This window comes from Athalia rosae, chromosome 5 (assembly GCF_917208135.1).
Source record: "Athalia rosae chromosome 5, iyAthRosa1.1, whole genome shotgun sequence".
Classification (NCBI taxonomy): Eukaryota; Metazoa; Arthropoda; class Insecta; order Hymenoptera; family Athaliidae; genus Athalia; species Athalia rosae.
In genome coordinates, this window is record NC_064030.1 from 12,969,268 (window position 1) to 12,984,945 (window position 15,678).

The 15,678-nt window shown below is 50.2% G+C and overlaps 68 non-coding genes across 68 annotated transcripts; all 68 read left to right on the top strand.

Moving 5' to 3' along the window:
• The first annotated feature begins 1,788 nt into the window (after window positions 1-1,788).
• On the top strand, window positions 1,789-1,907 carry LOC125501207. Its single transcript, XR_007278739.1, has one exon. It is a non-coding gene; the product is annotated as a 5S ribosomal RNA (ribosomal RNA).
• Window positions 1,908-1,993: 86 nt separating this feature from the next.
• On the top strand, window positions 1,994-2,112 carry LOC125501218. Its single transcript, XR_007278750.1, has one exon. It is a non-coding gene; the product is annotated as a 5S ribosomal RNA (ribosomal RNA).
• Window positions 2,113-2,198: 86 nt separating this feature from the next.
• Window positions 2,199-2,317, top strand: LOC125501224. Its single transcript, XR_007278756.1, has one exon. It is a non-coding gene; the product is annotated as a 5S ribosomal RNA (ribosomal RNA).
• An 86-nt stretch (window positions 2,318-2,403) lies between these two features.
• On the top strand, window positions 2,404-2,522 carry LOC125501228. Its single transcript, XR_007278760.1, has one exon. It is a non-coding gene; the product is annotated as a 5S ribosomal RNA (ribosomal RNA).
• An 86-nt stretch (window positions 2,523-2,608) lies between these two features.
• Window positions 2,609-2,727, top strand: LOC125501229. The gene has a single exon (XR_007278761.1). It is a non-coding gene; the product is annotated as a 5S ribosomal RNA (ribosomal RNA).
• An 86-nt stretch (window positions 2,728-2,813) lies between these two features.
• Window positions 2,814-2,932, top strand: LOC125501235. Its single transcript, XR_007278768.1, has one exon. It is a non-coding gene; the product is annotated as a 5S ribosomal RNA (ribosomal RNA).
• Window positions 2,933-3,021: 89 nt separating this feature from the next.
• LOC125501209 lies at window positions 3,022-3,140 on the top strand. The gene has a single exon (XR_007278741.1). It is a non-coding gene; the product is annotated as a 5S ribosomal RNA (ribosomal RNA).
• An 86-nt stretch (window positions 3,141-3,226) lies between these two features.
• On the top strand, window positions 3,227-3,345 carry LOC125501236. The gene has a single exon (XR_007278769.1). It is a non-coding gene; the product is annotated as a 5S ribosomal RNA (ribosomal RNA).
• Window positions 3,346-3,431: 86 nt separating this feature from the next.
• LOC125501237 lies at window positions 3,432-3,550 on the top strand. Its single transcript, XR_007278770.1, has one exon. It is a non-coding gene; the product is annotated as a 5S ribosomal RNA (ribosomal RNA).
• Window positions 3,551-3,639: 89 nt separating this feature from the next.
• On the top strand, window positions 3,640-3,758 carry LOC125501238. Its single transcript, XR_007278771.1, has one exon. It is a non-coding gene; the product is annotated as a 5S ribosomal RNA (ribosomal RNA).
• An 86-nt stretch (window positions 3,759-3,844) lies between these two features.
• On the top strand, window positions 3,845-3,963 carry LOC125501240. Its single transcript, XR_007278773.1, has one exon. It is a non-coding gene; the product is annotated as a 5S ribosomal RNA (ribosomal RNA).
• Window positions 3,964-4,049: 86 nt separating this feature from the next.
• On the top strand, window positions 4,050-4,168 carry LOC125501230. Its single transcript, XR_007278762.1, has one exon. It is a non-coding gene; the product is annotated as a 5S ribosomal RNA (ribosomal RNA).
• An 86-nt stretch (window positions 4,169-4,254) lies between these two features.
• Window positions 4,255-4,373, top strand: LOC125501241. The gene has a single exon (XR_007278774.1). It is a non-coding gene; the product is annotated as a 5S ribosomal RNA (ribosomal RNA).
• An 86-nt stretch (window positions 4,374-4,459) lies between these two features.
• On the top strand, window positions 4,460-4,578 carry LOC125501172. Its single transcript, XR_007278703.1, has one exon. It is a non-coding gene; the product is annotated as a 5S ribosomal RNA (ribosomal RNA).
• Window positions 4,579-4,664: 86 nt separating this feature from the next.
• LOC125501242 lies at window positions 4,665-4,783 on the top strand. The gene has a single exon (XR_007278775.1). It is a non-coding gene; the product is annotated as a 5S ribosomal RNA (ribosomal RNA).
• Window positions 4,784-4,869: 86 nt separating this feature from the next.
• LOC125501243 lies at window positions 4,870-4,988 on the top strand. The gene has a single exon (XR_007278776.1). It is a non-coding gene; the product is annotated as a 5S ribosomal RNA (ribosomal RNA).
• Window positions 4,989-5,074: 86 nt separating this feature from the next.
• On the top strand, window positions 5,075-5,193 carry LOC125501244. The gene has a single exon (XR_007278777.1). It is a non-coding gene; the product is annotated as a 5S ribosomal RNA (ribosomal RNA).
• Window positions 5,194-5,279: 86 nt separating this feature from the next.
• On the top strand, window positions 5,280-5,398 carry LOC125501203. The gene has a single exon (XR_007278735.1). It is a non-coding gene; the product is annotated as a 5S ribosomal RNA (ribosomal RNA).
• An 86-nt stretch (window positions 5,399-5,484) lies between these two features.
• LOC125501245 lies at window positions 5,485-5,603 on the top strand. Its single transcript, XR_007278778.1, has one exon. It is a non-coding gene; the product is annotated as a 5S ribosomal RNA (ribosomal RNA).
• Window positions 5,604-5,689: 86 nt separating this feature from the next.
• LOC125501225 lies at window positions 5,690-5,808 on the top strand. The gene has a single exon (XR_007278757.1). It is a non-coding gene; the product is annotated as a 5S ribosomal RNA (ribosomal RNA).
• An 86-nt stretch (window positions 5,809-5,894) lies between these two features.
• On the top strand, window positions 5,895-6,013 carry LOC125501214. Its single transcript, XR_007278746.1, has one exon. It is a non-coding gene; the product is annotated as a 5S ribosomal RNA (ribosomal RNA).
• An 86-nt stretch (window positions 6,014-6,099) lies between these two features.
• LOC125501246 lies at window positions 6,100-6,218 on the top strand. Its single transcript, XR_007278779.1, has one exon. It is a non-coding gene; the product is annotated as a 5S ribosomal RNA (ribosomal RNA).
• Window positions 6,219-6,304: 86 nt separating this feature from the next.
• LOC125501239 lies at window positions 6,305-6,423 on the top strand. Its single transcript, XR_007278772.1, has one exon. It is a non-coding gene; the product is annotated as a 5S ribosomal RNA (ribosomal RNA).
• An 86-nt stretch (window positions 6,424-6,509) lies between these two features.
• Window positions 6,510-6,628, top strand: LOC125501247. The gene has a single exon (XR_007278780.1). It is a non-coding gene; the product is annotated as a 5S ribosomal RNA (ribosomal RNA).
• An 86-nt stretch (window positions 6,629-6,714) lies between these two features.
• Window positions 6,715-6,833, top strand: LOC125501248. Its single transcript, XR_007278781.1, has one exon. It is a non-coding gene; the product is annotated as a 5S ribosomal RNA (ribosomal RNA).
• An 86-nt stretch (window positions 6,834-6,919) lies between these two features.
• On the top strand, window positions 6,920-7,038 carry LOC125501249. The gene has a single exon (XR_007278782.1). It is a non-coding gene; the product is annotated as a 5S ribosomal RNA (ribosomal RNA).
• An 86-nt stretch (window positions 7,039-7,124) lies between these two features.
• On the top strand, window positions 7,125-7,243 carry LOC125501251. Its single transcript, XR_007278784.1, has one exon. It is a non-coding gene; the product is annotated as a 5S ribosomal RNA (ribosomal RNA).
• Window positions 7,244-7,329: 86 nt separating this feature from the next.
• LOC125501252 lies at window positions 7,330-7,448 on the top strand. The gene has a single exon (XR_007278785.1). It is a non-coding gene; the product is annotated as a 5S ribosomal RNA (ribosomal RNA).
• An 86-nt stretch (window positions 7,449-7,534) lies between these two features.
• Window positions 7,535-7,653, top strand: LOC125501215. The gene has a single exon (XR_007278747.1). It is a non-coding gene; the product is annotated as a 5S ribosomal RNA (ribosomal RNA).
• An 86-nt stretch (window positions 7,654-7,739) lies between these two features.
• LOC125501216 lies at window positions 7,740-7,858 on the top strand. Its single transcript, XR_007278748.1, has one exon. It is a non-coding gene; the product is annotated as a 5S ribosomal RNA (ribosomal RNA).
• Window positions 7,859-7,944: 86 nt separating this feature from the next.
• On the top strand, window positions 7,945-8,063 carry LOC125501253. The gene has a single exon (XR_007278786.1). It is a non-coding gene; the product is annotated as a 5S ribosomal RNA (ribosomal RNA).
• Window positions 8,064-8,149: 86 nt separating this feature from the next.
• Window positions 8,150-8,268, top strand: LOC125501217. The gene has a single exon (XR_007278749.1). It is a non-coding gene; the product is annotated as a 5S ribosomal RNA (ribosomal RNA).
• Window positions 8,269-8,354: 86 nt separating this feature from the next.
• On the top strand, window positions 8,355-8,473 carry LOC125501254. The gene has a single exon (XR_007278787.1). It is a non-coding gene; the product is annotated as a 5S ribosomal RNA (ribosomal RNA).
• Window positions 8,474-8,559: 86 nt separating this feature from the next.
• LOC125501255 lies at window positions 8,560-8,678 on the top strand. Its single transcript, XR_007278788.1, has one exon. It is a non-coding gene; the product is annotated as a 5S ribosomal RNA (ribosomal RNA).
• An 86-nt stretch (window positions 8,679-8,764) lies between these two features.
• On the top strand, window positions 8,765-8,883 carry LOC125501256. Its single transcript, XR_007278789.1, has one exon. It is a non-coding gene; the product is annotated as a 5S ribosomal RNA (ribosomal RNA).
• Window positions 8,884-8,969: 86 nt separating this feature from the next.
• On the top strand, window positions 8,970-9,088 carry LOC125501204. The gene has a single exon (XR_007278736.1). It is a non-coding gene; the product is annotated as a 5S ribosomal RNA (ribosomal RNA).
• An 86-nt stretch (window positions 9,089-9,174) lies between these two features.
• LOC125501257 lies at window positions 9,175-9,293 on the top strand. Its single transcript, XR_007278790.1, has one exon. It is a non-coding gene; the product is annotated as a 5S ribosomal RNA (ribosomal RNA).
• Window positions 9,294-9,379: 86 nt separating this feature from the next.
• Window positions 9,380-9,498, top strand: LOC125501258. The gene has a single exon (XR_007278791.1). It is a non-coding gene; the product is annotated as a 5S ribosomal RNA (ribosomal RNA).
• An 86-nt stretch (window positions 9,499-9,584) lies between these two features.
• Window positions 9,585-9,703, top strand: LOC125501259. The gene has a single exon (XR_007278792.1). It is a non-coding gene; the product is annotated as a 5S ribosomal RNA (ribosomal RNA).
• An 86-nt stretch (window positions 9,704-9,789) lies between these two features.
• LOC125501260 lies at window positions 9,790-9,908 on the top strand. Its single transcript, XR_007278793.1, has one exon. It is a non-coding gene; the product is annotated as a 5S ribosomal RNA (ribosomal RNA).
• An 86-nt stretch (window positions 9,909-9,994) lies between these two features.
• Window positions 9,995-10,113, top strand: LOC125501223. Its single transcript, XR_007278755.1, has one exon. It is a non-coding gene; the product is annotated as a 5S ribosomal RNA (ribosomal RNA).
• An 86-nt stretch (window positions 10,114-10,199) lies between these two features.
• On the top strand, window positions 10,200-10,318 carry LOC125501232. Its single transcript, XR_007278765.1, has one exon. It is a non-coding gene; the product is annotated as a 5S ribosomal RNA (ribosomal RNA).
• Window positions 10,319-10,404: 86 nt separating this feature from the next.
• LOC125501226 lies at window positions 10,405-10,523 on the top strand. Its single transcript, XR_007278758.1, has one exon. It is a non-coding gene; the product is annotated as a 5S ribosomal RNA (ribosomal RNA).
• Window positions 10,524-10,609: 86 nt separating this feature from the next.
• LOC125501212 lies at window positions 10,610-10,728 on the top strand. Its single transcript, XR_007278744.1, has one exon. It is a non-coding gene; the product is annotated as a 5S ribosomal RNA (ribosomal RNA).
• An 89-nt stretch (window positions 10,729-10,817) lies between these two features.
• LOC125501262 lies at window positions 10,818-10,936 on the top strand. The gene has a single exon (XR_007278795.1). It is a non-coding gene; the product is annotated as a 5S ribosomal RNA (ribosomal RNA).
• An 86-nt stretch (window positions 10,937-11,022) lies between these two features.
• On the top strand, window positions 11,023-11,141 carry LOC125501263. The gene has a single exon (XR_007278796.1). It is a non-coding gene; the product is annotated as a 5S ribosomal RNA (ribosomal RNA).
• An 86-nt stretch (window positions 11,142-11,227) lies between these two features.
• Window positions 11,228-11,346, top strand: LOC125501210. The gene has a single exon (XR_007278742.1). It is a non-coding gene; the product is annotated as a 5S ribosomal RNA (ribosomal RNA).
• Window positions 11,347-11,432: 86 nt separating this feature from the next.
• LOC125501264 lies at window positions 11,433-11,551 on the top strand. Its single transcript, XR_007278797.1, has one exon. It is a non-coding gene; the product is annotated as a 5S ribosomal RNA (ribosomal RNA).
• An 86-nt stretch (window positions 11,552-11,637) lies between these two features.
• On the top strand, window positions 11,638-11,756 carry LOC125501265. Its single transcript, XR_007278798.1, has one exon. It is a non-coding gene; the product is annotated as a 5S ribosomal RNA (ribosomal RNA).
• Window positions 11,757-11,842: 86 nt separating this feature from the next.
• On the top strand, window positions 11,843-11,961 carry LOC125501266. The gene has a single exon (XR_007278799.1). It is a non-coding gene; the product is annotated as a 5S ribosomal RNA (ribosomal RNA).
• An 86-nt stretch (window positions 11,962-12,047) lies between these two features.
• On the top strand, window positions 12,048-12,166 carry LOC125501267. The gene has a single exon (XR_007278800.1). It is a non-coding gene; the product is annotated as a 5S ribosomal RNA (ribosomal RNA).
• An 86-nt stretch (window positions 12,167-12,252) lies between these two features.
• Window positions 12,253-12,371, top strand: LOC125501268. Its single transcript, XR_007278801.1, has one exon. It is a non-coding gene; the product is annotated as a 5S ribosomal RNA (ribosomal RNA).
• An 86-nt stretch (window positions 12,372-12,457) lies between these two features.
• Window positions 12,458-12,576, top strand: LOC125501219. The gene has a single exon (XR_007278751.1). It is a non-coding gene; the product is annotated as a 5S ribosomal RNA (ribosomal RNA).
• Window positions 12,577-12,662: 86 nt separating this feature from the next.
• LOC125501269 lies at window positions 12,663-12,781 on the top strand. The gene has a single exon (XR_007278802.1). It is a non-coding gene; the product is annotated as a 5S ribosomal RNA (ribosomal RNA).
• An 86-nt stretch (window positions 12,782-12,867) lies between these two features.
• On the top strand, window positions 12,868-12,986 carry LOC125501231. The gene has a single exon (XR_007278763.1). It is a non-coding gene; the product is annotated as a 5S ribosomal RNA (ribosomal RNA).
• Window positions 12,987-13,072: 86 nt separating this feature from the next.
• On the top strand, window positions 13,073-13,191 carry LOC125501250. Its single transcript, XR_007278783.1, has one exon. It is a non-coding gene; the product is annotated as a 5S ribosomal RNA (ribosomal RNA).
• An 86-nt stretch (window positions 13,192-13,277) lies between these two features.
• On the top strand, window positions 13,278-13,396 carry LOC125501270. The gene has a single exon (XR_007278803.1). It is a non-coding gene; the product is annotated as a 5S ribosomal RNA (ribosomal RNA).
• Window positions 13,397-13,482: 86 nt separating this feature from the next.
• On the top strand, window positions 13,483-13,601 carry LOC125501271. Its single transcript, XR_007278804.1, has one exon. It is a non-coding gene; the product is annotated as a 5S ribosomal RNA (ribosomal RNA).
• Window positions 13,602-13,687: 86 nt separating this feature from the next.
• LOC125501272 lies at window positions 13,688-13,806 on the top strand. Its single transcript, XR_007278805.1, has one exon. It is a non-coding gene; the product is annotated as a 5S ribosomal RNA (ribosomal RNA).
• An 86-nt stretch (window positions 13,807-13,892) lies between these two features.
• Window positions 13,893-14,011, top strand: LOC125501273. Its single transcript, XR_007278806.1, has one exon. It is a non-coding gene; the product is annotated as a 5S ribosomal RNA (ribosomal RNA).
• Window positions 14,012-14,097: 86 nt separating this feature from the next.
• Window positions 14,098-14,216, top strand: LOC125501274. Its single transcript, XR_007278807.1, has one exon. It is a non-coding gene; the product is annotated as a 5S ribosomal RNA (ribosomal RNA).
• Window positions 14,217-14,302: 86 nt separating this feature from the next.
• Window positions 14,303-14,421, top strand: LOC125501220. The gene has a single exon (XR_007278752.1). It is a non-coding gene; the product is annotated as a 5S ribosomal RNA (ribosomal RNA).
• An 86-nt stretch (window positions 14,422-14,507) lies between these two features.
• Window positions 14,508-14,626, top strand: LOC125501221. The gene has a single exon (XR_007278753.1). It is a non-coding gene; the product is annotated as a 5S ribosomal RNA (ribosomal RNA).
• An 86-nt stretch (window positions 14,627-14,712) lies between these two features.
• Window positions 14,713-14,831, top strand: LOC125501275. Its single transcript, XR_007278808.1, has one exon. It is a non-coding gene; the product is annotated as a 5S ribosomal RNA (ribosomal RNA).
• Window positions 14,832-14,917: 86 nt separating this feature from the next.
• LOC125501222 lies at window positions 14,918-15,036 on the top strand. The gene has a single exon (XR_007278754.1). It is a non-coding gene; the product is annotated as a 5S ribosomal RNA (ribosomal RNA).
• Window positions 15,037-15,122: 86 nt separating this feature from the next.
• On the top strand, window positions 15,123-15,241 carry LOC125501276. The gene has a single exon (XR_007278809.1). It is a non-coding gene; the product is annotated as a 5S ribosomal RNA (ribosomal RNA).
• An 86-nt stretch (window positions 15,242-15,327) lies between these two features.
• LOC125501205 lies at window positions 15,328-15,446 on the top strand. The gene has a single exon (XR_007278737.1). It is a non-coding gene; the product is annotated as a 5S ribosomal RNA (ribosomal RNA).
• An 86-nt stretch (window positions 15,447-15,532) lies between these two features.
• LOC125501173 lies at window positions 15,533-15,651 on the top strand. Its single transcript, XR_007278704.1, has one exon. It is a non-coding gene; the product is annotated as a 5S ribosomal RNA (ribosomal RNA).
• The last annotated feature ends 27 nt before the right edge of the window (window positions 15,652-15,678 follow it).

Genomic DNA, 15,678 nt, shown 5'->3' on the forward strand with positions numbered 1-15,678 from the left:
CCCCCTAATTTAGTATGTTCAACGAGTGGCCGTAGTTGGCATGTGTACCAAAAATTACATCTCTATCGGTTGATGTTTTTATTCCTTCTGATTTGACGAGACGTGCGTCGCTGCAAATCTAGGTAACCATCTGTGTTTTGATTTATAGAAAAATAACTCACTACAGTATTGTAGGATAAATAGGAAGTTAAGCCTTGATGTATAAGTGTATTGTAAGTGTAATGTAAGTGTAATGAAAGTGTGTTATAACCCAAGGATCGCTGATCCTTAGCAGGTGACCCGATGGTCAGTTGATCGCCGAACGACGTAGTGATCGTACCTGCCATGTCACGTTATAAAATAAAATAGATCTTGGGAACCTTATACCTAGACAAAAACCTTATTTTCTAAAGGAAAACACCACAGTATAGCGACGCGCTGTGCGGGGGGATGTGAGAATGCAGCGACGTTGTAGCGACTGGGTGGCCCGCTTAACGCTTTAGATTTCCTAAAACGACAATGATGATTACCGAAAATTCAGCAATACGAGGAGTTTTTCGTTTGTGGCATTAGAAAGTGTCCCAAGATCATCTCTTTGTACTTCGGTGCCAGGTGCCCAGGTGGGTGCCATGTTTATCAACATTTTCGGAATTTTCCAACGTGATCTTTCTGAGAAATCTTTCAGGAACATCTTCGAGTTTTTGTCGTAATTTTCGAATGCTTTTCTAACGAGTGGTGACGCTTCGAAGTTAACCTACTGCGGTTAACTCCAAAAGAACAACGTTTTTCAACCATCCGGTGTTCATGACTGTCGTATTGTTCATTCGGAATTGGAAAATGAGTCATCAGTCGCAGAATACTCAAGCTTTTGAAACTGTTCTGGAATTCCGCTCTATCATTTATTTCTTTGTAGTAATAAATCTTCAGACTGAGGGGTTTGAACTTCACGCGCCGCTTTACTTTACGACAAAGATTGGATATTGAATGAAAGAGGAGAATCAGGTTGTTTTAAAATTTGAGAAACAATTTGAAATCTGAGAAAGAAAGAAATTTACTGTGTTTTCAATTCGAATACATTATTGCCGCGATCAACAAGAGCACGGTATGTGCAAGAAATTTTTTCGAGCATCTCTCAAATGTCGGGCTGGAAAATGATTTCCTATGCAACGCAAGTGAGATATAACTTCGAAAATTTTATATTTGTATAGTTTAATTTTGACTGATGTTTATTCTTAAGTCGCACAAGAGTTGAAGATTATTTACGGGCTAGCGTAAATACACGCGAGTCTTCCTGTTTTTAACTTTCTACACTTGATCAATACAGCCATATCGTGAAACGTGGCCAATCAAATCGATTTGATTAAAGGGCGAATTTTTAGCAAATGATTCTCAGCTAGTTCAAAGATTTATTGCTTGAAGAACTGCTCGAAACTAATAGTGAAATCTTCAGAGCTATACGAAATCGTGAATTATCTGCTAGGACATTTAGGAACTAAGAACTAAATAATTAATCGGGATGGGAGTGAAGTTATGAGGACAGCGCTACTTTCGACAGTGAGATTTACGGGGACAGAACACTATTGGAATTGGAGAATTTGATGCGCTGTAAACGAGGTATCAAGCGATTCAATCAACACTTGCTTGCAGTACTGACAGTGCGACAATCATGGCTTCGATTGTCGAATGTGTAGCCGTTGACGAATACTGGGTGTCGATGGCGTCTCTTTTGCAAGATTCGGATAAGATTCAGAACTAATTATGGGCAGACAAACTACTCGCCGTATGTGGACGCAGTCATCACTGTCCTTCGGCAACGGCCATACCATGCTGAATGCACCGGTTCTCGTCCGATCACCGAAGTTAAGCAGCATTGGGCGCGGTTAGTACTTGGATGGGTGACCGCTTGGGAACACCGCGTGCCGTTGGCATCTCTTTTTTGGAGTTTTTCGAATATGATTCAAAGCCAAAAAGACGAATAACTCGCGCTTTGGGGACGCAGTCATCACTGTCCTTCGGCAACGGCCATACCATGCTGAATGCACCGGTTCTCGTCCGATCACCGAAGTTAAGCAGCATTGGGCGCGGTTAGTACTTGGATGGGTGACCGCTTGGGAACACCGCGTGCCGTTGGCATCTCTTTTTTGGAGTTTTTCGAATATGATTCAAAGCCAAAAAGACGAATAACTCGCGCTCTCTGGAAGCAGTCGTCTTATTCTTTCGGCAACGGCCATACCATGCTGAATGCACCGGTTCTCGTCCGATCACCGAAGATAAGCAGCATTGGGCGCGGTTAGTACTTGGATGGGTGACCGCTTGGGAACACCGCGTGCCGTTGGCATCTCTTTTTTGGAGTTTTTCGAATATGATTCAAAGCCAAAAAGACGAATAACTCGCGCTCTCTGGAAGCAGTCGTCTTATTCTTTCGGCAACGGCCATACCATGCTGAATGCACCGGTTCTCGTCCGATCACCGAAGTTGAGCAGCATTGGGCGCGGTTAGTACTTGGATGGGTGACCGCTTGGGAACACCGCGTGCCGTTGGCATCTCTTTTTTGGAGTTTTTCGAATATGATTCAAAGCCAAAAAGACGAATAACTCGCGCTTTGGGGACGCAGTCATCACTGTCCTTCGGCAACGGCCATACCATGCTGAATGCACCGGTTCTCGTCCGATCACCGAAGTTAAGCAGCATTGGGCGCGGTTAGTACTTGGATGGGTGACCGCTTGGGAACACCGCGTGCCGTTGGCATCTCTTTTTTGGAGTTTTTCGAATATGATTCAAAGCCAAAAAGACGAATAACTCGCGCTTTGGGGACGCAGTCATCACTGTCCTTCGGCAACGGCCATACCATGCTGAATGCACCGGTTCTCGTCCGATCACCGAAGTTAAGCAGCATTGGGCGCGGTTAGTACTTGGATGGGTGACCGCTTGGGAACACCGCGTGCCGTTGGCATCATCTCTTTTTTGGAGTTTTTCGAATATGATTCAAAGCCAAAAAGACGAATAACTCGCGCTTTGGGGACGCAGTCATCACTGTCCTTCGGCAATGGCCATACCATGCTGAATGCACCGGTTCTCGTCCGATCACCGAAGTTAAGCAGCATTGGGCGCGGTTAGTACTTGGATGGGTGACCGCTTGGGAACACCGCGTGCCGTTGGCATCTCTTTTTTGGAGTTTTTCGAATATGATTCAAAGCCAAAAAGACGAATAACTCGCGCTTTGGGGACGCAGTCATCACTGTCCTTCGGCAACGGCCATACCATGCTGAATGCACCGGTTCTCGTCCGATCACCGAAGTTAAGCAGCATTGGGCGCGGTTAGTACTTGGATGGGTGACCGCTTGGGAACACCGCGTGCCGTTGGCATCTCTTTTTTGGAGTTTTTCGAATATGATTCAAAGCCAAAAAGACGAATAACTCGCGCTTTGGGGACGCAGTCATCACTGTCCTTCGGCAACGGCCATACCATGCTGAATGCACCGGTTCTCGTCCGATCACCGAAGTTAAGCAGCATTGGGCGCGGTTAGTACTTGGATGGGTGACCGCTTGGGAACACCGCGTGCCGTTGGCATCATCTCTTTTTTGGAGTTTTTCGAATATGATTCAAAGCCAAAAAGACGAATAACTCGCGCTTTGGGGACGCAGTCATCACTGTCCTTCGGCAACGGCCATACCATGCTGAATGCACCGGTTCTCGTCCGATCACCGAAGTTAAGCAGCATTGGGCGCGGTTAGTACTTGGATGGGTGACCGCTTGGGAACACCGCGTGCCGTTGGCATCTCTTTTTTGGAGTTTTTCGAATATGATTCAAAGCCAAAAAGACGAATAACTCGCGCTTTGGGGACGCAGTCATCACTGTCCTTCGGCAACGGCCATACCATGCTGAATGCACCGGTTCTCGTCCGATCACCGAAGTTAAGCAGCATTGGGCGCGGTTAGTACTTGGATGGGTGACCGCTTGGGAACACCGCGTGCCGTTGGCATCTCTCTTTTGGAGTTTTTCGAATATGATTCAAAGCCAAAAAGACGAATAACTCGCGCTTTGGGGACGCAGTCATCACTGTCCTTCGGCAACGGCCATACCATGCTGAATGCACCGGTTCTCGTCCGATCACCGAAGTTAGGCAGCATTGGGCGCGGTTAGTACTTGGATGGGTGACCGCTTGGGAACACCGCGTGCCGTTGGCATCTCTTTTTTGGAGTTTTTCGAATATGATTCAAAGCCAAAAAGACGAATAACTCGCGCTTTGGGGACGCAGTCATCACTGTCCTTCGGCAACGGCCATACCATGCTGAATGCACCGGTTCTCGTCCGATCACCGAAGTTAAGCAGCATTGGGCGCGGTTAGTACTTGGATGGGTGACCGCTTGGGAACACCGCGTGCCGTTGGCATCTCTTTTTTGGAGTTTTTCGAATATGATTCAAAGCCAAGAAGACGAATAACTCGCGCTTTGGGGACGCAGTCATCACTGTCCTTCGGCAACGGCCATACCATGCTGAATGCACCGGTTCTCGTCCGATCACCGAAGTTAAGCAGCATTGGGCGCGGTTAGTACTTGGATGGGTGACCGCTTGGGAACACCTCGTGCCGTTGGCATCTCTTTTTTGGAGTTTTTCGAATATGATTCAAAGCCAAGAAGACGAATAACTCGCGCTTTGGGGACGCAGTCATCACTGTCCTTCGGCAACGGCCATACCATGCTGAATGCACCGGTTCTCGTCCGATCACCGAAGTTAAGCAGCATTGGGCGCGGTTAGTACTTGGATGGGTGACCGCTTGGGAACACCGCGTGCCGTTGGCATCTCTCTTTTGGAGTTTTTCGAATATGATTCAAAGCCAAAAAGACGAATAACTCGCGCTTTGGGGACGCAGTCATCACTGTCCTTCGGCAACGGCCATACCATGCTGAATGCACCGGTTCTCGTCCGATCACCGAAGTTAAGCAGCATTGGGCGCGGTTAGTACTTGGATGGGTGACCGCTTGGGAACACCGCGTGCCGTTGGCATCTCTTTTTTGGAGTTTTTCGAATATGATTCAAAGCCAAAAAGACGAATAACTCGCGCTTTGGGGACGCAGTCATCACTGTCCTTCGGCAACGGCCATACCATGCTGAATGCACCGGTTCTCGTCCGATCACCGAAGTTAAGCAGCATTGGGCGCGGTTAGTACTTGGATGGGTGACCGCTTGGGAACACCGCGTGCCGTTGGCATCTCTTTTTTGGAGTTTTTCGAATATGATTCAAAGCCAAAAAGACGAATAACTCGCGCTCTCTGGAAGCAGTCGTCTTATTCTTTCGGCAACGGCCATACCATGCTGAATGCACCGGTTCTCGTCCGATCACCGAAGTTAAGCAGCATTGGGCGCGGTTAGTACTTGGATGGGTGACCGTTTGGGAACACCGCGTGCCGTTGGCATCTCTTTTTTGGAGTTTTTCGAATATGATTCAAAGCCAAAAAGACGAATAACTCGCGCTTTGGGGACGCAGTCATCACTGTCCTTCGGCAACGGCCATACCATGCTGAATGCACCGGTTCTCGTCCGATCACCGAAGTTAAGCAGCATTGGGCGCGGTTAGTACTTGGATGGGTGACCGCTTGGGAACACCGCGTGCCGTTGGCATCTCTTTTTTGGAGTTTTTCGAATATGATTCAAAGCCAAAAAGACGAATAACTCGCGCTTTGGGGACGCAGTCATCACTGTCCTTCGGCAACGGCCATACCATGCTGAATGCACCGGTTCTCGTCCGATCACTGAAGTTAAGCAGCATTGGGCGCGGTTAGTACTTGGATGGGTGACCGTTTGGGAACACCGCGTGCCGTTGGCATCTCTTTTTTGGAGTTTTTCGAATATGATTCAAAGCCAAAAAGACGAATAACTCGCGCTTTGGGGACGCAGTCATCACTGTCCTTCGGCAACGGCCATACCATGCTGAATGCACCGGTTCTCGTCCGATCACTGAAGTTAAGCAGCATTGGGCGCGGTTAGTACTTGGATGGGTGACCGCTTGGGAACACCGCGTGCCGTTGGCATCTCTTTTTTGGAGTTTTTCGAATATGATTCAAAGCCAAAAAGACGAATAACTCGCGCTTTGGGGACGCAGTCATCACTGTCCTTCGGCAACGGCCATACCATGCTGAATGCACCGGTTCTCGTCCGATCACCGAAGTTAAGCAGCATTGGGCGCGGTTAGTACTTGGATGGGTGACCGCTTGGGAACACCGCGTGCCGTTGGCATCTCTTTTTTGGAGTTTTTCGAATATGATTCAAAGCCAAGAAGACGAATAACTCGCGCTTTGGGGACGCAGTCATCACTGTCCTTCGGCAACGGCCATACCATGCTGAATGCACCGGTTCTCGTCCGATCACCGAAGTTAAGCAGCATTGGGCGCGGTTAGTACTTGGATGGGTGACCGCTTGGGAACACCGCGTGCCGTTGACATCTCTTTTTTGGAGTTTTTCGAATATGATTCAAAGCCAAGAAGACGAATAACTCGCGCTTTGGGGACGCAGTCATCACTGTCCTTCGGCAACGGCCATACCATGCTGAATGCACCGGTTCTCGTCCGATCACCGAAGTTAAGCAGCATTGGGCGCGGTTAGTACTTGGATGGGTGACCGCTTGGGAACACCGCGTGCCGTTGGCATCTCTCTTTTGGAGTTTTTCGAATATGATTCAAAGCCAAAAAGACGAATAACTCGCGCTTTGGGGACGCAGTCATCACTGTCCTTCGGCAACGGCCATACCATGCTGAATGCACCGGTTCTCGTCCGATCACCGAAGTTAAGCAGCATTGGGCGCGGTTAGTACTTGGATGGGTGACCGCTTGGGAACACCGCGTGCCGTTGGCATCTCTTTTTTGGAGTTTTTCGAATATGATTCAAAGCCAAAAAGACGAATAACTCGCGCTTTGGGGACGCAGTCATCACTGTCCTTCGGCAACGGCCATACCATGCTGAATGCACCGGTTCTCGTCCGATCACCGAAGTTAAGCAGCATTGGGCGCGGTTAGTACTTGGATGGGTGACCGCTTGGGAACACCGCGTGCCGTTGGCATCTCTTTTTTGGAGTTTTTCGAATATGATTCAAAGCCAAAAAGACGAATAACTCGCGCTCTCTGGAAGCAGTCGTCTTATTCTTTCGGCAACGGCCATACCATGCTGAATGCACCGGTTCTCGTCCGATCACCGAAGTTAAGCAGCATTGGGCGCGGTTAGTACTTGGATGGGTGACCGCTTGGGAACACCGCGTGCCGTTGGCATCTCTTTTTTGGAGTTTTTCGAATATGATTCAAAGCCAAAAAGACGAATAACTCGCGCTTTGGGGACGCAGTCATCACTGTCCTTCGGCAACGGCCATACCATGCTGAATGCACCGGTTCTCGTCCGATCACCGAAGTTAAGCAGCATTGGGCGCGGTTAGTACTTGGATGGGTGACCGCTTGGGAACACCGCGTGCCGTTGGCATCTCTTTTTTGGAGTTTTTCGAATATGATTCAAAGCCAAAAAGACGAATAACTCGCGCTTTGGGGACGCAGTCATCACTGTCCTTCGGCAACGGCCATACCATGCTGAATGCACCGGTTCTCGTCCGATCACTGAAGTTAAGCAGCATTGGGCGCGGTTAGTACTTGGATGGGTGACCGCTTGGGAACACCGCGTGCCGTTGGCATCTCTTTTTTGGAGTTTTTCGAATATGATTCAAAGCCAAAAAGACGAATAACTCGCGCTTTGGGGACGCAGTCATCACTGTCCTTCGGCAACGGCCATACCATGCTGAATGCACCGGTTCTCGTCCGATCACTGAAGTTAAGCAGCATTGGGCGCGGTTAGTACTTGGATGGGTGACCGCTTGGGAACACCGCGTGCCGTTGGCATCTCTTTTTTGGAGTTTTTCGAATATGATTCAAAGCCAAAAAGACGAATAACTCGCGCTTTGGGGACGCAGTCATCACTGTCCTTCGGCAACGGCCATACCATGCTGAATGCACCGGTTCTCGTCCGATCACCGAAGTTAAGCAGCATTGGGCGCGGTTAGTACTTGGATGGGTGACCGCTTGGGAACACCGCGTGCCGTTGGCATCTCTTTTTTGGAGTTTTTCGAATATGATTCAAAGCCAAAAAGACGAATAACTCGCGCTTTGGGGACGCAGTCATCACTGTCCTTCGGCAACGGCCATACCATGCTGAATGCACCGGTTCTCGTCCGATCACTGAAGTTAAGCAGCATTGGGCGCGGTTAGTACTTGGATGGGTGACCGCTTGGGAACACCGCGTGCCGTTGGCATCTCTTTTTTGGAGTTTTTCGAATATGATTCAAAGCCAAGAAGACGAATAACTCGCGCTTTGGGGACGCAGTCATCACTGTCCTTCGGCAACGGCCATACCATGCTGAATGCACCGGTTCTCGTCCGATCACCGAAGTTAAGCAGCATTGGGCGCGGTTAGTACTTGGATGGGTGACCGCTTGGGAACACCGCGTGCCGTTGGCATCTCTTTTTTGGAGTTTTTCGAATATGATTCAAAGCCAAGAAGACGAATAACTCGCGCTTTGGGGACGCAGTCATCACTGTCCTTCGGCAACGGCCATACCATGCTGAATGCACCGGTTCTCGTCCGATCACCGAAGTTAAGCAGCATTGGGCGCGGTTAGTACTTGGATGGGTGACCGCTTGGGAACACCGCGTGCCGTTGGCATCTCTCTTTTGGAGTTTTTCGAATATGATTCAAAGCCAAAAAGACGAATAACTCGCGCTTTGGGGACGCAGTCATCACTGTCCTTCGGCAACGGCCATACCATGCTGAATGCACCGGTTCTCGTCCGATCACCGAAGTTAAGCAGCATTGGGCGCGGTTAGTACTTGGATGGGTGACCGCTTGGGAACACCGCGTGCCGTTGGCATCTCTTTTTTGGAGTTTTTCGAATATGATTCAAAGCCAAAAAGACGAATAACTCGCGCTTTGGGGACGCAGTCATCACTGTCCTTCGGCAACGGCCATACCATGCTGAATGCACCGGTTCTCGTCCGACCACCGAAGTTAAGCAGCATTGGGCGCGGTTAGTACTTGGATGGGTGACCGCTTGGGAACACCGCGTGCCGTTGGCATCTCTTTTTTGGAGTTTTTCGAATATGATTCAAAGCCAAAAAGACGAATAACTCGCGCTCTCTGGAAGCAGTCGTCTTATTCTTTCGGCAACGGCCATACCATGCTGAATGCACCGGTTCTCGTCCGATCACCGAAGTTAAGCAGCATTGGGCGCGGTTAGTACTTGGATGGGTGACCGCTTGGGAACACCGCGTGCCGTTGGCATCTCTTTTTTGGAGTTTTTCGAATATGATTCAAAGCCAAGAAGACGAATAACTCGCGCTTTGGGGACGCAGTCATCACTGTCCTTCGGCAACGGCCATACCATGCTGAATGCACCGGTTCTCGTCCGATCACCGAAGTTAAGCAGCATTGGGCGCGGTTAGTACTTGGATGGGTGACCGCTTGGGAACACCGCGTGCCGTTGGCATCTCTCTTTTGGAGTTTTTCGAATATGATTCAAAGCCAAAAAGACGAATAACTCGCGCTTTGGGGACGCAGTCATCACTGTCCTTCGGCAACGGCCATACCATGCTGAATGCACCGGTTCTCGTCCGATCACCGAAGTTAAGCAGCATTGGGCGCGGTTAGTACTTGGATGGGTGACCGCTTGGGAACACCGCGTGCCGTTGGCATCTCTTTTTTGGAGTTTTTCGAATATGATTCAAAGCCAAAAAGACGAATAACTCGCGCTTTGGGGACGCAGTCATCACTGTCCTTCGGCAACGGCCATACCATGCTGAATGCACCGGTTCTCGTCCGATCACCGAAGTTAAGCAGCATTGGGCGCGGTTAGTACTTGGATGGGTGACCGCTTGGGAACACCGCGTGCCGTTGGCATCTCTTTTTTGGAGTTTTTCGAATATGATTCAAAGCCAAAAAGACGAATAACTCGCGCTCTCTGGAAGCAGTCGTCTTATTCTTTCGGCAACGGCCATACCATGCTGAATGCACCGGTTCTCGTCCGATCACCGAAGTTAAGCAGCATTGGGCGCGGTTAGTACTTGGATGGGTGACCGCTTGGGAACACCGCGTGCCGTCGGCATCTCTTTTTTGGAGTTTTTCGAATATGATTCAAAGCCAAAAAGACGAATAACTCGCGCTTTGGGGACGCAGTCATCACTGTCCTTCGGCAACGGCCATACCATGCTGAATGCACCGGTTCTCGTCCGATCACCGAAGTTAAGCAGCATTAGGCGCGGTTAGTACTTGGATGGGTGACCGCTTGGGAACACCGCGTGCCGTCGGCATCTCTTTTTTGGAGTTTTTCGAATATGATTCAAAGCCAAAAAGACGAATAACTCGCGCTCTCTGGAAGCAGTCGTCTTATTCTTTCGGCAACGGCCATACCATGCTGAATGCACCGGTTCTCGTCCGATCACCGAAGTTAAGCAGCATTAGGCGCGGTTAGTACTTGGATGGGTGACCGCTTGGGAACACCGCGTGCCGTTGGCATCTCTTTTTTGGAGTTTTTCGAATATGATTCAAAGCCAAAAAGACGAATAACTCGCGCTTTGGGGACGCAGTCATCACTGTCCTTCGGCAACGGCCATACCATGCTGAATGCACCGGTTCGCGTCCGATCACCGAAGTTAAGCAGCATTGGGCGCGGTTAGTACTTGGATGGGTGACCGCTTGGGAACACCGCGTGCCGTTGGCATCATCTCTTTTTTGGAGTTTTTCGAATATGATTCAAAGCCAAAAAGACGAATAACTCGCGCTTTGGGGACGCAGTCATCACTGTCCTTCGGCAACGGCCATACCATGCTGAATGCACCGGTTCTCGTCCGATCACCGAAGTTAAGCAGCATTGGGCGCGGTTAGTACTTGGATGGGTGACCGCTTGGGAACACCGCGTGCCGTTGGCATCTCTTTTTTGGAGTTTTTCGAATATGATTCAAAGCCAAAAAGACGAATAACTCGCGCTTTGGGGACGCAGTCATCACTGTCCTTCGGCAACGGCCATACCATGCTGAATGCACCGGTTCTCGTCCGATCACCGAAGTTAAGCAGCATTGGGCGCGGTTAGTACTTGGATGGGTGACCGCTTGGGAACACCGCGTGCCGTTGGCATCTCTTTTTTGGAGTTTTTCGAATATGATTCAAAGCCAAAAAGACGAATAACTCGCGCTTTGGGGACGCAGTCATCACTGTCCTTCGGCAATGGCCATACCATGCTGAATGCACCGGTTCTCGTCCGATCACCGAAGTTAAGCAGCATTGGGCGCGGTTAGTACTTGGATGGGTGACCGCTTGGGAACACCGCGTGCCGTTGGCATCTCTTTTTTGGAGTTTTTCGAATATGATTCAAAGCCAAAAAGACGAATAACTCGCGCTTTGGGGACGCAGTCATCACTGTCCTTCGGCAACGGCCATACCATGCTGAATGCACCGGTTCTCGTCCGATCACCGAAGTTAAGCAGCATTGGGCGCGGTTAGTACTTGGATGGGTGACCGCTTGGGAACACCGCGTGCCGTTGGCATCTCTTTTTTGGAGTTTTTCGAATATGATTCAAAGCCAAAAAGACGAATAACTCGCGCTTTGGGGACGCAGTCATCACTGTCCTTCGGCAACGGCCATACCATGCTGAATGCACCGGTTCTCGTCCGATCACCGAAGTTAAGCAGCATTGGGCGCGGTTAGTACTTGGATGGGTGACCGCTTGGGAACACCGCGTGCCGTTGGCATCTCTTTTTTGGAGTTTTTCGAATATGATTCAAAGCCAAAAAGACGAATAACTCGCGCTTTGGGGACGCAGTCATCACTGTCCTTCGGCAACGGCCATACCATGCTGAATGCACCGGTTCTCGTCCGATCACCGAAGTTAAGCAGCATTGGGCGCGGTTAGTACTTGGATGGGTGACCGCTTGGGAACACCGCGTGCCGTTGGCATCTCTTTTTTGGAGTTTTTCGAATATGATTCAAAGCCAAGAAGACGAATAACTCGCGCTTTGGGGACGCAGTCATCACTGTCCTTCGGCAACGGCCATACCATGCTGAATGCACCGGTTCTCGTCCGATCACCGAAGTTAAGCAGCATTGGGCGCGGTTAGTACTTGGATGGGTGACCGCTTGGGAACACCGCGTGCCGTTGGCATCTCTTTTTTGGAGTTTTTCGAATATGATTCAAAGCCAAAAAGACGAATAACTCGCGCTTTGGGGACGCAGTCATCACTGTCCTTCGGCAACGGCCATACCATGCTGAATGCACCGGTTCTCGTCCGATCACCGAAGTTAAGCAGCATTGGGCGCGGTTAGTACTTGGATGGGTGACCGCTTGGGAACACCGCGTGCCGTTGGCATCTCTTTTTTGGAGTTTTTCGAATATGATTCAAAGCCAAAAAGACGAATAACTCGCGCTCTCTGGAAGCAGTCGTCTTATTCTTTCGGCAACGGCCATACCATGCTGAATGCACCGGTTCTCGTCCGATCACTGAAGTTAAGCAGCATTGGGCGCGGTTAGTACTTGGATGGGTGACCGCTTGGGAACACCGCGTGCCGTTGGCATCTCTTTTTTGGAGTTTTTCGAATATGATTCAAAGCCAAAAAGACGAATAACTCGCGCTTTGGGGACGCAGTCATCACTGTCCTTCGGCAACGGCCATACCATGCTGAATGCACCGGTTCTCGTCCGATCACCGAAGTTAAGCAGCATTGGGCGCGGTTAGTACTTGGATGGGTGACCGCTTGGGAACACCGCGTGCCGTTGGCATCTCTTTTTTGGAGTTTTTCGAATATGATTCAAAGCCAAAAAGACGAATAACTCGCGCTTTGGGGACGCAGTCATCACTGTCCTTCGGCAACGGCCATACCATGCTGAATGCACCGGTTCTCGTCCGATCACCGAAGTTAGGCAGCATTGGGCGCGGTTAGTACTTGGATGGGTGACCGCTTGGGAACACCGCGTGCCGTTGGCATCTCTTTTTTGGAGTTTTTCGAATATGATTCAAAGCCAAGAAGACGAATAACTCGCGCTTTGGGGACGCAGTCATCACTGTCCTTCGGCAACGGCCATACCATGCTGAATGCACCGGTTCTCGTCCGATCACCGAAGTTAAGCAGCATTGGGCGCGGTTAGTACTTGGATGGGTGACCGCTTGGGAACACCGCGTGCCGTTGACATCTCTTTTTTGGAGTTTTTCGAATATGATTCAAAGCCAAGAAGACGAATAACTCGCGCTTTGGGGACGCAGTCATCACTGTCCTTCGGCAACGGCCATACCATGCTGAATGCACCGGTTCTCGTCCGATCACCGAAGTTAAGCAGCATTGGGCGCGGTTAGTACTTGGATGGGTGACCGCTTGGGAACACCGCGTGCCGTTGGCATCTCTCTTTTGGAGTTTTTCGAATATGATTCAAAGCCAAAAAGACGAATAACTCGCGCTTTGGGGACGCAGTCATCACTGTCCTTCGGCAACGGCCATACCATGCTGAATGCACCGGTTCTCGTCCGATCACCGAAGTTAAGCAGCATTGGGCGCGGTTAGTACTTGGATGGGTGACCGCTTGGGAACACCGCGTGCCGTTGGCATCTCTTTTTTGGAGTTTTTCGAATATGATTCAAAGCCAAAAAGACGAATAACTCGCGCTTTGGGGACGCAGTCATCACTGTCCTTCGGCAACGGCCATACCATGCTGAATGCACCGGTTCTCGTCCGATCACCGAAGTTAAGCAGCATTGGGCGCGGTTAGTACTTGGATGGGTGACCGCTTGGGAACACCGCGTGCCGTTGGCATCTCTTTTTTGGAGTTTTTCGAATATGATTCAAAGCCAAAAAGACGAATAACTCGCGCTCTCTGGAAGCAGTCGTCTTATTCTTTCGGCAACGGCCATACCATGCTGAATGCACCGGTTCTCGTCCGATCACCGAAGTTAAGCAGCATTGGGCGCGGTTAGTACTTGGATGGGTGACCGCTTGGGAACACCGCGTGCCGTTGGCATCTCTTTTTTGGAGTTTTTCGAATATGATTCAAAGCCAAAAAGACGAATAACTCGCGCTTTGGGGACGCAGTCATCACTGTCCTTCGGCAACGGCCATACCATGCTGAATGCACCGGTTCTCGTCCGATCACCGAAGTTAAGCAGCATTGGGCGCGGTTAGTACTTGGATGGGTGACCGCTTGGGAACACCGCGTGCCGTTGGCATCTCTTTTTTGGAGTTTTTCGAATATGATTCAAAGCCAAAAAGACGAATAACTCGCGCTTTGGGGACGCAGTCATCACTGTCCTTCGGCAACGGCCATACCATGCTGAATGCACCGGTTCTCGTCCGATCACTGAAGTTAAGCAGCATTGGGCGCGGTTAGTACTTGGATGGGTGACCGCTTGGGAACACCGCGTGCCGTTGGCATCTCTTTTTTGGAGTTTTTCGAATATGATTCAAAGCCAAAAAGACGAATAACTCGCGCTTTGGGGACGCAGTCATCACTGTCCTTCGGCAACGGCCATACCATGCTGAATGCACCGGTTCTCGTCCGATCACTGAAGTTAAGCAGCATTGGGCGCGGTTAGTACTTGGATGGGTGACCGCTTGGGAACACCGCGTGCCGTTGGCATCTCTTTTTTGGAGTTTTTCGAATATGATTCAAAGCCAAAAAGACGAATAACTCGCGCTTTGGGGACGCAGTCATCACTGTCCTTCGGCAACGGCCATACCATGCTGAATGCACCGGTTCTCGTCCGATCACCGAAGTTAAGCAGCATTGGGCGCGGTTAGTACTTGGATGGGTGACCGCTTGGGAACACCGCGTGCCGTTGGCATCTCTTTTTTGGAGTTTTTCGAATATGATTCAAAGCCAAAAAGACGAATAACTCGCGCTTTGGGGACGCAGTCATCACTGTCCTTCGGCAACGGCCATACCATGCTGAATGCACCGGTTCTCGTCCGATCACTGAAGTTAAGCAGCATTGGGCGCGGTTAGTACTTGGATGGGTGACCGCTTGGGAACACCGCGTGCCGTTGGCATCTCTTTTTTGGAGTTTTTCGAATATGATTCAAAGCCAAGAAGACGAATAACTCGCGCTTTGGGGACGCAGTCATCACTGTCCTTCGGCAACGGCCATACCATGCTGAATGCACCGGTTCTCGTCCGATCACCGAAGTTAAGCAGCATTGGGCGCGGTTAGTACTTGGATGGGTGACCGCTTGGGAACACCGCGTGCCGTTGGCATCTCTTTTTTGGAGTTTTTCGAATATGATTCAAAGCCAAGAAGACGAATAACTCGCGCTTTGGGGACGCAGTCATCACTGTCCTTCGGCAACGGCCATACCATGCTGAATGCACCGGTTCTCGTCCGATCACCGAAGTTAAGCAGCATTGGGCGCGGTAAGTACTTGGATGGGTGACCGCTTGGGAACACCGCGTGCCGTTGGCATCTCTCTTTTGGAGTTTTTCGAATATGATTCAAAGCCAAAAAGACGAATAACTCGCGCTTTGGGGACGCAGTCATCACTGTCCTTCGGCAACGGCCATACCATGCTGAATGCACCGGTTCTCGTCCGATCACCGAAGTTAAGCAGCATTGGGCGCGGTTAGTACTTGGATGGGTGACCGCTTGGGAACACCGCGTGCCGTTGGCATCTCTTTTTTGGAGTTTTTCGAATATG